Source organism: Protopterus annectens, chromosome 11.part0 (genome assembly GCF_019279795.1).
Source record: "Protopterus annectens isolate FY-2018-M chromosome 11.part0, PAN1.0, whole genome shotgun sequence".
Lineage (NCBI taxonomy): Eukaryota > Metazoa > Chordata > Ceratodontiformes > Protopteridae > Protopterus > Protopterus annectens.
Window position 1 is genome coordinate 342,018,416 of NC_056745.1, and position 12,240 is coordinate 342,030,655.

A 12,240-nucleotide genomic window follows, 5' to 3' on the forward strand; every position below is an offset into this window, starting at 1 on the left:
TATAAAACCAGTCACCTGCCTGGTCAAAATTTGAGTCAAAAATGCTACCTGAAAAGGTGTTTGTATAAGAATTGCTATTTCATCTTTGTTCATATTAATTTCTGCTGATTCATAGTATTTTATCCACTTTTTTAATTAAATGATCCCATTAACTTCAAGAGAAATGAGTTTCTTGAATGAAACATATACTAGACTCTGATTTATATAAAAGATCCATGAAAGTTTCCTTTTCTTAGTGTTCTAAATTTTTTTAAGGTTCTACTTTTCTGCAACTAGATTCATGATATTAAACTATATAAATGGATAGGTAAGTATGCTTCAGTATAATTCATATTTGCTATAGTGTATTAGAAAATTTTCATGTTCAGGAGAGTTAGTGTTAACAATAATGTAAAAGAAAAATAATATTTTGTTAAGGTCAGAGAAGAAATCATTAGACCTATATAGAGGATTAATAAGTATATTGTAAGTGCTGAGATTGTCTTTTCCCACCCCTCCCTAAGGCCCAACCATATCTTCCTAAATTGAGAGAAGTTAAATGACCTAAAGTATGTCCTGAATATCATCAAACATTATGTAAAAAATATAATAAAAGTTGAAGAATAAAAAATCAGTACAAGTTCTATTAGGATTGGTATTCTAAAAACTAAGAAAAGCAATGCAAGAATATTTTACTAACAGCTATCAGTAGTGCTGACTAATGCATGCAATGTTTACAGCTCAAACTACAAACATTATGAAAAAATTAGAAACTTCATTCTTTTTCAGCAATATACATTTTTTTGTATTTCTAAATGTAAGTAGCAGACAAACAAAATGCAAAAATAACCTAGTGATTGTAATCTGGAATAGACTGTAAGATGTTACATTTAAAGGTTTTTCAAGTATCAACTGATTGTTAAAAATGCTAATTTTATGACTTGAGTTAATGAGTCAAAACTGTACACAGTTTGTGTATCTTCATTATTTGATCTGACAGAGAAAATGAATCTAAATAGTTGTTTGAGGAGTTTCTGGTATGAAGTCCTTAGTTCCTGGTAAATCTTACTGTTGTATTACATGAGTCTGAGGAGAACAGGAAATGAAACTTACTAGAAAAAGAAAAGAAAACTTAGAGAAGATGCAATTTAATGCCAAGAGCCATGGATGCTGCTAAGCAATCATACTGTATAATGGCAGCCTCCTTCAATGATCAACATATCAATAAAAACTGGAGGTTTAATTTTCTTCATGGGAAACATTAAGGCAATTACATTTCTATTCAGAAACCTTTCCAGTTAGCCAAGTATGGTCTTCTTGGTAGTTGAGCAGTTTCAAAAATGTGAGCTTGGCTTCTTCTAGTGAATTTATTAATTATTTGTTGTTTGCATATATGAAAGACATGTTTGTTGGGACTAATATTTGAAATTTTATATTGTTTACTATTAAGTATGTGCAGAATTGTGATAGTTTTGCTTTTCTTGTTTGTAAGCCAATAGTAGGTCTTGACCCATGTCACAATATTGTTTTCTTGATTTTTGCAACTCTAAGAATTTTAGTTATATCCTGATGATGAGTTTTACATACATTTACCTTGCAGAATTGTTTTGTGACTTAAGTAGAGCCCAGTTTGCTCTCTCAATTATTAAATTTTCTGCCATGGAGTCATCTTCTAATAGAAGGTAAATAACTCTTTGATTATTCTGATTAGAACTGAAGCTGCAAAGGTTTCTGTTACTCCTACTATTAGTAGGCCTGCTCCTGACATCTAAATGTAAAACTATCTCTTTTATTAATGGAATATCCATAACTATTGGATCCATTTTTTTCTCTAGCATGAGAATCTTGTCTTCACAGTCCAATAATCTGTCCACTGATTGCTTCACTCTTTTTTGTAATTCATTTAAGATGAAATTTACATTTGAAAGCTGGTTGGATATGCTATCTATGGTTGATTTTAAATCCTCCTTTATTATAACAAAGAAATCTACTGAGGATCACTTGTCTGTGACAAGTAAAGGCTTGTTGCTTTGGAACTCTACCTGGGTTTCATGATGTTTGGAAATTATTGTGACTGTGCTCCTCAACAAAGTTTTAAGACCACTAGTTTCTTTGTTTTTTATTTGTTTTTATTACAGACTATACAGTTAGAACATGAAACCATTTTGGTGCAATATTTACAATATGAATATCTAGGAAGCTAATTTACATAATATGATAGCAGATGGAGAACAAAGTGATATATTTTTTCCAAAATACATTTATTTCAAATAGTAAGAAGTACAAGTGGAAATATAACCAACAATGTATATAACATAAGAACAATAAAGAGCTTTTTTTTATAATCACTATGTGCATTATATACACAAAGCATCTTGGCAGTTCAGTAATAGCATAATGTATTAATTTGTATCATTTTAGAGACAAAGGGTTACTTAGTGTAAGATATTTAATACAATGTTCTAAAATGCAAGAGTATTATGGAATTCAGAATTATGCTTGAAAATTGCTTTAATTGCTTTATAATGACACACTTTGTAGTTTTCACCATTTAGTAGTAATATAAAATTTTGCCATAGAAAAAAATAATGATTACAGATTTTAATAATAGTGGGGCTATGTCTGTTTCAGTTAGGTGAAGCAATGAAGACTGCCAAGGAGCAGGTTTAATAGTTAGAAAAGACATATTAATATGTGGATAATCTTCATAGGAATTTAGATTATTAGCATTTTCATAAAACATGAATGATATCAGTATTAGAAAAGTCACATGTTAGGCCTCACAAACAGTTTTGTTAAATAATGCTTTTTTGATTATGTCAGACATGAAGAATTTAGAATCAACTGGGCGTAATATAACTTTTTCAGAGGAATTTGTTTTATACTAATATTGCTTGTTTATTAACTCAGACAATGATAATGAGGGATCAAGTTTTTGCCAGGAGTTAGCAATTATACTGGAGTCTCAACATTTAATGTTGATGAATAATTTATAAGCAAGTGATGTAGATTTTGGGGATGGGAGTGCTAAATTGTGTTTATGAAAGAGTTCAAATTTATAATGATCTTTCTCCTTGTGAGAAAATGTCAAAATTATTAGATTATTTATTTATTTATTTGTTTGTTTGCTTATTTAACATTTGTTGACCTGGACAGTCTGACTGGACAGCAAGTGTCCATTTGCAGTGGAGGCCCAGGGAGTAAAGCTCCAGCATACAGAAACATCATATAACAAAAACAATGAATAGTATATGTAATACACCTTGTCATAAGACTACACGATGTACAAGTTTAAGGAGAGTAGTTCAAAAAACAACAATATGCAAAGGTGGTTAGTTACAGAGGAAGGAGAAAAAAAGCTATTTTACATTATGTACATTATTTACATGCTTGTTCGAGAGAATCATAAGCAAGTACTTGAGGTGATGGAGGAAAGATATGGTGAGTTAAGGGCAAGAAAGGATGATAGCAAGATTATTCAGGTGTGATACATAAGCAGATCCATGTTTTAGCTAGGTGACGTTTCAGTTTGTATCTGGAAAAGGCCAAATTATTTTCAAGCCTTATTTCTTGAGGGAGAGAGTTCCAAGTTTTTGAGATTGTGTAAGACTAAAGAGATTCACCTGCACTATTTTTACACTTAGTTTTTTCAAGTAGAGCAACATTGGAAGACCTTAATTGTTGAGTAGTGCTGTATAAGCTGAGGAGGCTTGTTAGTGCAGAGATTTTATGTGGGGAATATGGTATCTGGTGAGCAAAAATGAGTTAGTTGTAAGTTAGTAGGTTAGGGAGTTCTAGCCAGTGCAGTTGTCTCAGCGATTGGCAGTGATGAGAGTGGGATATGGAGTTTGTAACGAACTTGGCAATTTTATTATAGCATGTGCTGAGTATATTAAGGTCAGCCTTGTTTAATCCTGTAAGCACTGGGGATGCATATAGAAGTGTGGATAAAAGATGAGTTTTCGCTAAAGTGACCATGGCTTCAGTGGAGAGGCAATGTTTGCAATGATATAGGGCTCCTAGATTTTTGTGAACTTTAGATATTGTAAGAGCAATATGTTTGTCATATTTTAGATTTTGGTCAATAGTCAGACCAAGCAGTTTGGCGTGTGGCATTGGTGAGATTAGAGTGTTATTGTCAAAGGTGATAGAGAAAGAGAAAATGGGGTTAGCCATTTTAGTGGAATGAAAGAGCATTAGTTGGATCTTTTTTTGGTTTAATGTCAGCTGGGAGTCCTTTAGCCAAGTCTCTATTTTAGTGAAAGTCTGCTGGGTTTTGATTTGACACAGTTGCTTTGTAGGTGCAGAGCAGATGACTGTAGTGTCATCAGCATATTGCACTAGGCTGGCCTGATGAATGGCAGTATGAAGGGTATTTGTGAAGATGGTAAAGAGCAGGGATCCAAGTATGGAGCCTTGAGGTACCCCCTGTGAAACAGGAAGAAGAGGAGAAAGTGAGTCATGCCATTTTACTGCTTGAAGGCAATTGCTGAGATATTCATTAAACCAGAGAAGGGAGGGGGTATCAACACAGTGCCTGAAGATGGCGGTTAATAGTTTGTGGTAGAAGACTGTATCAAAAGCTTTTGATAAGTCTAAGAAGATGGTAGCTACAGGGTTGCCTTGATTCCTGTGCTGATTGACTGTGTTGGTGAGTGTTATTAGTGCTGAGGTGGTACTATGTGCTGGGCGAAAACCATGTTGGGTATGGGATAGTAAATTGCTGGACAGAAGATGCTTAAATAATTGTTTATGAATGTATTTTTCTAGAATGTATGATAAGGGAGGTAATATGGCTATTGGTTGGTAGTTATTTATCTCTGTAGAGGAGCCACCCCTATGTAACGGGTATGATATAGGAGATTTTCCATGATGAGGGAACAGTATGTTCAGTGATACTTCTGTTTATAAGTATTGATACAGGGTAGGCTATGGATCAAGCTGCTATTTTGAGGTATTTTGATGGGAGATTGTCGGCTGCTAAGGTGGTTGTTTTAAGTTTAGTGAAGTATTTAGATATAAGGTTTGTAGGTACAAGTCTGAGAATAAAAGTGTTAGTGCCACTTGGTTTTATTAGGGGTGTGGTAGTTGAAATGGCATGGTTGTTAGTAACATGAAGGATGGAGGAGGTGAAGTATTGATTAAACTGAGAAGCAATTTCATATGTGTTGCCATCTATATTGGGGAGTGGGGTGCTGGTCCTAACAGGTTTAAGGATTTTGTTAAGGGTGGCCCAGAAATTTTCAGGTTAGAACTATATTTCTTTTGTAATTCATTGAAATGTTTTTTTTTTTTTTTTTTTTTTTTTTTGTGCCTTATCATCTTTTTAGTTTTATTGCGTAGTTTGCAGAATTTTTGTCTATTGGTACTGGATTTAAACTAGCGCCATATGTTCCAGTCTTTGGTTTTGGTTTTGATAGTGGCACAAGTATCTTTTCAGAGCCAAAGGGCTGGGTTAGAATGTAATCTAATTGTTCTCAGAGGAGATAGATCGTTTAAAATATTTAGAAATGTGTTGAAGTATTCTATAGCATTTACAGCGAACACACCCACAAGAGCAAATGCCTCTCTGCTGTCTTGAGAACAAAATAAAATAAATCCAAAAATGATGACCAGTGAGAGGCAACCAGTAGGCTCACAATAATCCAGTCTTGTTTATAAAATATGTATGAGTCTTTATTTCGTGCACAGATTGTGCATTTTTTATAAACAAGACTGGATTATTGTGAGCCTACTGGTTGCCTCTCACTGGTCATCGTTTTTGGATTTATTCTACAGCCTTGTTTAATAGAAGGTGATTAAGAGGTGTCCAGTTACAGTCCTGTAGGGCTTATATGAGATTTTCTTCTCTGAAGTTTCTGGAGTTACACATTTTGAGGAGGGTAGGAATTTTGGTGAGTTTTATCTGTTGTCTGATTAGGAAGGTGGGAAGGTGGTCACTAATGCAGTTGAGTAGAGTACCATATTGTTGTGTTTTATCTGGGTTATTTGTTACGGTTTCGTGATGATATGCATATATCCTTTTAGTAGTTCCAAAGCTTAACAAATTTGAGATAAGTTTTTGTTCAAATTTTTAATAAAATCACATACACAGTTTTTCACTAGAGGAAAGGGAGGGAGGTCAGTCATTACATAATTTAGTTGAATATTTGGATTTTTATGAATAGGTTGAAAGAATTCTAAAACTGCTTCTAAATAAAGCACTTTCATCAAATTTATGAAAGTGATCAACATGTTGTTTTACTGCCTTATTGATTCTAAATTTTTTGCATTCGCTGTTTTTAAGGAAGGACACGTATTTGATATTACAGTTGTATACTTTCATATGTTACTGACATATATGGACCAATGCCAGAGACCAAGTATTTGAATTTAGAGCCACATTTACCTCATTAAGAAGCTTGGAGGACCTTATAACTAAATAATAACCTAGAAAATCAGATAAAGTCAAGCCCCTTGTTCTTTAGGACATATTAATTTATCATAAGAAATTCTAATACTTCTAGTGTACAGACTTTGAGAGATTTGAAGTTATTCTTTTAAGAAATTTTAAGGGATATTGTGAATTGTTGAGGTGAAATAAAATAAGAGTCTATGAAAATATTCATTTAAAAAATTGCAATTCTAGAAGAACTGCAAGAAAAATGGATTGCCATATTTGAATATGTAATAAAATATTTATCCATGTATTACCCTTGTTTGAGGAAAAGTTTATTCCTAAGTATTTAATGAAGACCTTTACTTTTAGTCCTTCAAGTTTCTCTGGGTCTATAATGCAATTTTCCTTTGCTTGAGAGAATGGATTTTAGTATGTTAAGGTTATAGTTAAATTAGAAAATTATTTAATGGTAGATAATATTTTGGTACATCGTGATTAGGGCAACAACAATAAATGTTTAAGTCATCTGCAAATGAAGATAAGGGGAATTTAAAGTTGTATATTTTTTGGTATGATATATTTGTCTTTTGAACTAAATTTAAGAATAGGTTCTTGATATAACATTTGAAGTGGCATCGTAAAAGGGGGGGCTTCCATATCAGACTATTTTCTTAATTTTTATCGACGATGATACATTTTTGATTATCATAATTTGTGCCGAGAGACTTTTATATAATATTTTAGTATTGTTAATTAATTCATTAGGGCAACTAAATTTAGAGAGAACTGTAAATAAGAAAATTAAGTTTATTTTATTTTATCAAATGCTTTTGTAGCAGCTACCATCATTGAAAAAAAAATTTTGAATTTGAATATCGTTTAATTAGGTTTAAGGATTCAGACATTATAGGTTTGTTTCATGTATGTCTTTTGATAAAAAAATTGATTGAAATAGAGATATGGTGTGTAAAATCTGATTTAATAGATATGAATATATTTGCGTATATCTTAATGTCAACATTTATTAGTACAATGTGTCTATAATTAGAAATACTTTGTTTTTGGTCATGGCCAAGATTTTGGCTGGTTAGCAGCACTTTCCTTTAACTCTGATATCTAATATACATTTCTGACAGAACATTTTAAAAATTGGGACCAGCAGATCTGTCAAACCTAAGAATTTTTATAACTTAAAGTTCATGGAAGACTATGCTGGGCTTTTTTTCTTTATCTATAAAATTTTCAGTCAAACTTTCCACAGAATGTTTACTGATATTTCCTCAGGATGAGTTACTCTTTACTTTCTTCTATGAATGATATATCTACAAAAATTGATAAAATGAACAATACACTGGATTTATTTAAAGAAGAGACGTCTAAGCAGATGGATTTGATGAAGGAAATGATAAAACAATATAGCACTCAGATTACTGGTATGGAAGACACCCTAAATGACCTAGAGGACAAAGTTACTAAACAAGAGTATCAAGGAGAATTTCTTTTAAAACAAAATACTTCTTTGCCCAGTAAAGTGGGTAATCTAGAAAATAGATCATGAAGGAACAATATCTGTATATATGGACTACCAGAAAAAAACAGAAGGGGATAACATGATACACATTCTCACCTCTTGGTTACCCAGCATATTAAATCTACAAGAATCCCTTTCTTATGGCATAGAAAGAGCCCATAGGTCACTGATATCCTCTTCATCTCCTAAAAAGTAAACTATAATCCATGATCTATAATTGTATATTTTCTCTCTTCTCATGGCAAAGATTAAATGATAAAAAATGCATGGGCTAACTCTCCAGTCAAATTCAATGGTAACATCATACGATTTGACAATGACTATTCTCCTGCAGTCATTACAAGAAGAAAAGACTATCTACTACTGGTTAAAGAACTCAAAAAGAAACACTTTAAAGTTCATCTTCTGCTTCCATCAAGGCAGAAAGTATTCTTTACAGATGGTACCAAAGTGTTTGACACATTAGAATCTGCTGTTACATACTTATTAAACAACATCATTGATCGAACTGAAGAAATGGACTGCATGGTTTTACACTTAAGTGTCAAGCAGATAAGTTAGTTGACAAAAAAAAGAAAACACTTAAAGATAAATGACTCATTAACTATTGCCTCTCTTCTTTGTTTCTGCATTAGCAATTCTATTGCTTATAAATTTACTTATGAGGAATATCACTCTTTTTCATATCCATAGTAGAAAAAAGGTAAAAGCTTTTTTTTATTTATCTCTCTATACATGTTTAATTGTTTATGTTTTAGTTAAAGCAGTAATAATATAACATTAAACAGCAAAGTACTTATACATAGTAGAATCTAGTAAAGAACAGAATATGGTGTCTTATATCATCTTATAATAAATGTTAAGTAACTTAGTAGTTATAAAGGCATTCATGAAACAATCAGCAATATGCACTTACAATTAACCAGTTTTATTACACATGACATAATACATTATATTCACTCTCTTAATACAGTATCAAGATTAACTACTGTTGGATAAATAATTTGATTTAATTTAGTAAATATTTACATTCTTAATAGAAATATATCATTTTGTTTTGGATCGATACTTATAAAAACATTTGTTTACATAACTGTCTGTTACTACTGTTTTGCAGTTTGGAGATGTATTAATGATTGCAGAAATTCTGCAGCGTAGCCTTTTGTATTAAAAAGAAAGAGAATGGCTTTAAATGTTTGGCTGAATTAGATATATAGCTGCAAAGGGAAGTTGATTACTGGTTTACACTTCCCAAGCTCGAACCATTAATTTGAACTGTTAAAAGTGTGTACTTATTTGTTTCCTTGTTTTCATGCCAAGATTGCTAGTTTTAGCACTCCAACAGATTTGTTTTTAAGTTCAGGTCTCCAGCTTGAGCTAACCCTTAATTGTAATCCATCCACAATAGCGTGGCTGCTTCAGAATGAAACTAAATGTCTCAGACATGACGCAATTGCACTAGCTAAAGGTTAAAGCTGAGCCATTCATCCTGTCTGTTTTTTTAAAGTGACATACACACTATTATGTTTTAAGTGAATAAAGAAGTCTATTAAATGACTATTTAGCAGTCATATTTATGTATATAATATATTTAATCAGTAGTATGTTTCTGGACAGTTAATTATACTGATATAATATATAAAACAGCAATTGTTTTATGATGATTGTTAGGAGTGAATATTTATTTATTTATTTATTACAGTTTGATGACTGGGATAGTTTATTGGGCCTAGAAGAGCCCATTTTCAGTGGCGGCCTGGGGAGAAAAGCTCCACAGAAACAGACAATTATATAAAATGTATGCAAAAGTTATAAGGTTGTAAAACAGTGAAGTATACAAAGATAATATCCAGTTAGTTAAAGGAAAAAGACATGACAGTTCTAAATTCTAGGTAATGAATTACCAAAAAATGAGATTCCTACAGTGAAAACATTATTTACAGAGTGTAAGGTCCATTTATAGTGGAGGCCTGGGGGGAAAAAGTTCAACAGAATACGGACAATTATACAAAAGTTTTACAATGTTATTAAGTAGTAGAACAGTGGAAGCATACAAAAGATAATATGCAGTTAAAGAAAAATACATGAATATTTCTAATTCTAAGTAATCATTTCCAAAAATGGGATTCATATAGTCAAAACATTATTTACAAAGTATAGACACTTTAGAATGAACCATGTATATGAACATTATGTACAGAATAAAACTATTTTTTTTTTGTTAGAAATATAATGAGAGGACAGAGAGAAAAAAGGAGAGGTGGGAGAGGTAGAGTACGGTTTATAGTGGGTTAGGAGGAGTTTAAGTGGTACAGGGTAGGAGAGGAAGTAGAGACAAGGGTAAACAAGCACTGTGATAGATGGTTAAGGGTTATAGTGGTTGGGAGATGGTATTGAGGAGTTTATGTGGTAGGAGTACAGGAAGATTCCCACTTTGAAAAGAGGTGTGATTGAAGAAGAGTTTTGAAGTTAGAGTGGCTTTGAATATTTCAGAGGGAGGCAGGAAGAGAGTTTCAGAGTTTGGTTAAGGAGCAGGATAATAATAGGTAGCCTGGGGGTCGAAGTGGTTTAAATATGTTTATAAGATTGTGGTTTACTGATCTGAGAGAGCAGTTGGGAATGTAGGGGGTTAAAGAGATGGACAGAGAGGAGTCAACTAGATGGTTTGAAAATGAGCTTGTGAGCAGTTTAACATTTAAGGAGTTTGAGATAGTCACGCAATTCGTGCCATTGCAAAGAATGGATAAAAAGACAGTAATGAGATGAGTTTCTGGAGTTGGTGGTAAAGTTGGAGATTTTATTGTAACAGGCTTCCAGCTTGGCCTGCAAGCCTAGCTGAAGATTACTGAATAGGGAGGTGCCATACATAAGAGAGGGTAAAAGGTATGTAGAGGTAAGGGTGTGTCTGGTGGAGGGGATAAGGTACCTATTGTGTCTATACAGGATACCAAGTTTTTGGTGAGTTTTTGTGATGTTAGTTTGGATATGGATGTCAAATTTTAGATTTTCATCAATTATGACACTGAGCAGTTTGGTATGTGATACTATTTTTATGGGGCTATTATATTGAGCAGTCACTGTAAAAGAATGTTTGTTTATATTGGTGTTTTTGGATGGGAAGAAGATCATTAGCTTTGTTTTGTTGGCATTTAAGGTGAGGTGATTACTATGCATCCATGTTTCCGGATTTGAGAAAACTAGCTGAGTTTTGAAGAGAAGGTCAGAGGGGGTGTCTGCTGAACAAATGATAGTTGAATCATCAACATATTGAATTAGTGTGGCATCAGAGAGAGACTGGTGGATGTTATTAATGAAAATGTTAAAGAGGAGGGGACCGGGGACAGAACCCTGGGGGGACACAGGTAGGGGTATGTAGAAAGGAAGAGAGCAAGGTTTTCAATTTGACAGCTTGCTGTCTTTCAGAGAGATAGCTAGTGAACCAGATGATGGTAGGGGGGGGAAAGGTTGAGAGAGAAGAGTTAGGATAGTAGTAAGGGGTGGTAAATGGCATCAAAGGCTTTGGAGAGGTCAAGGAACAGAGTATAAACTATTTTGCCAGAATAGCAAGCAAGATTTATGGAATCTAGAAAGGAAAGGAAAGGAAAGGAGGCAAGTGATGGTACTATGCCTGGGATAGAAACCATGTTGTGTAGGGGTTAGTAGGTTGTTTTGGGTCAGATAGGACATCATTTGGAATTGAATATACTTCTTCATGATTTTTGATAGTGGGGAAAGGATGGCTATGGGCCGAAAATTAGAAGTGTCAGTGTTTTTGCCTCCTTTATGGAGTGGAATAATAAAACCATGTCTCCAGAGTGAGGGGACATATGATTCTAGTATGGAGCAGTTTATTATGATAGAGATGGGATAGGCAATACTGTCTGCAGCCAGTTTGAGGAGAGTTGTGGGTAAGTTATCTGGGGTAGAGGAGCATGGTTTAAGTTGATGGAGGAGCTTCTTTATTTTGTTTATAGAAACTGAAGAAAAGGTAAAAGTAGGAGTAGAGGAAGTCAGATTGGGTGGAGATGTAGGGGATTGGTTGGGGAGGAGGAGGTTGAGAATATTGACAGAAGCTGATAGTAAGTTTGGCTATGGATTCTATGAAGAAGGTATTGAAAGTAGAGACATTTTCAAGATCAGTATGGTTTAGGTTAGGGGATGGATTGTCCTTATTGCCTGGGTGGAGACAGGAGTTGATAGAGTCCCAGAATTTTCTAGGGCTGGATAAATGTTCAGATTGATGTTTGCTGTAGTATGATTTTTGGTCTCTATTAGCGTTTTTACCATGTTGCGGAGTTGTTTAACTTCTGTTAGGACATAGGGTAATTTATTTTTTTGGTACATTTTCCAC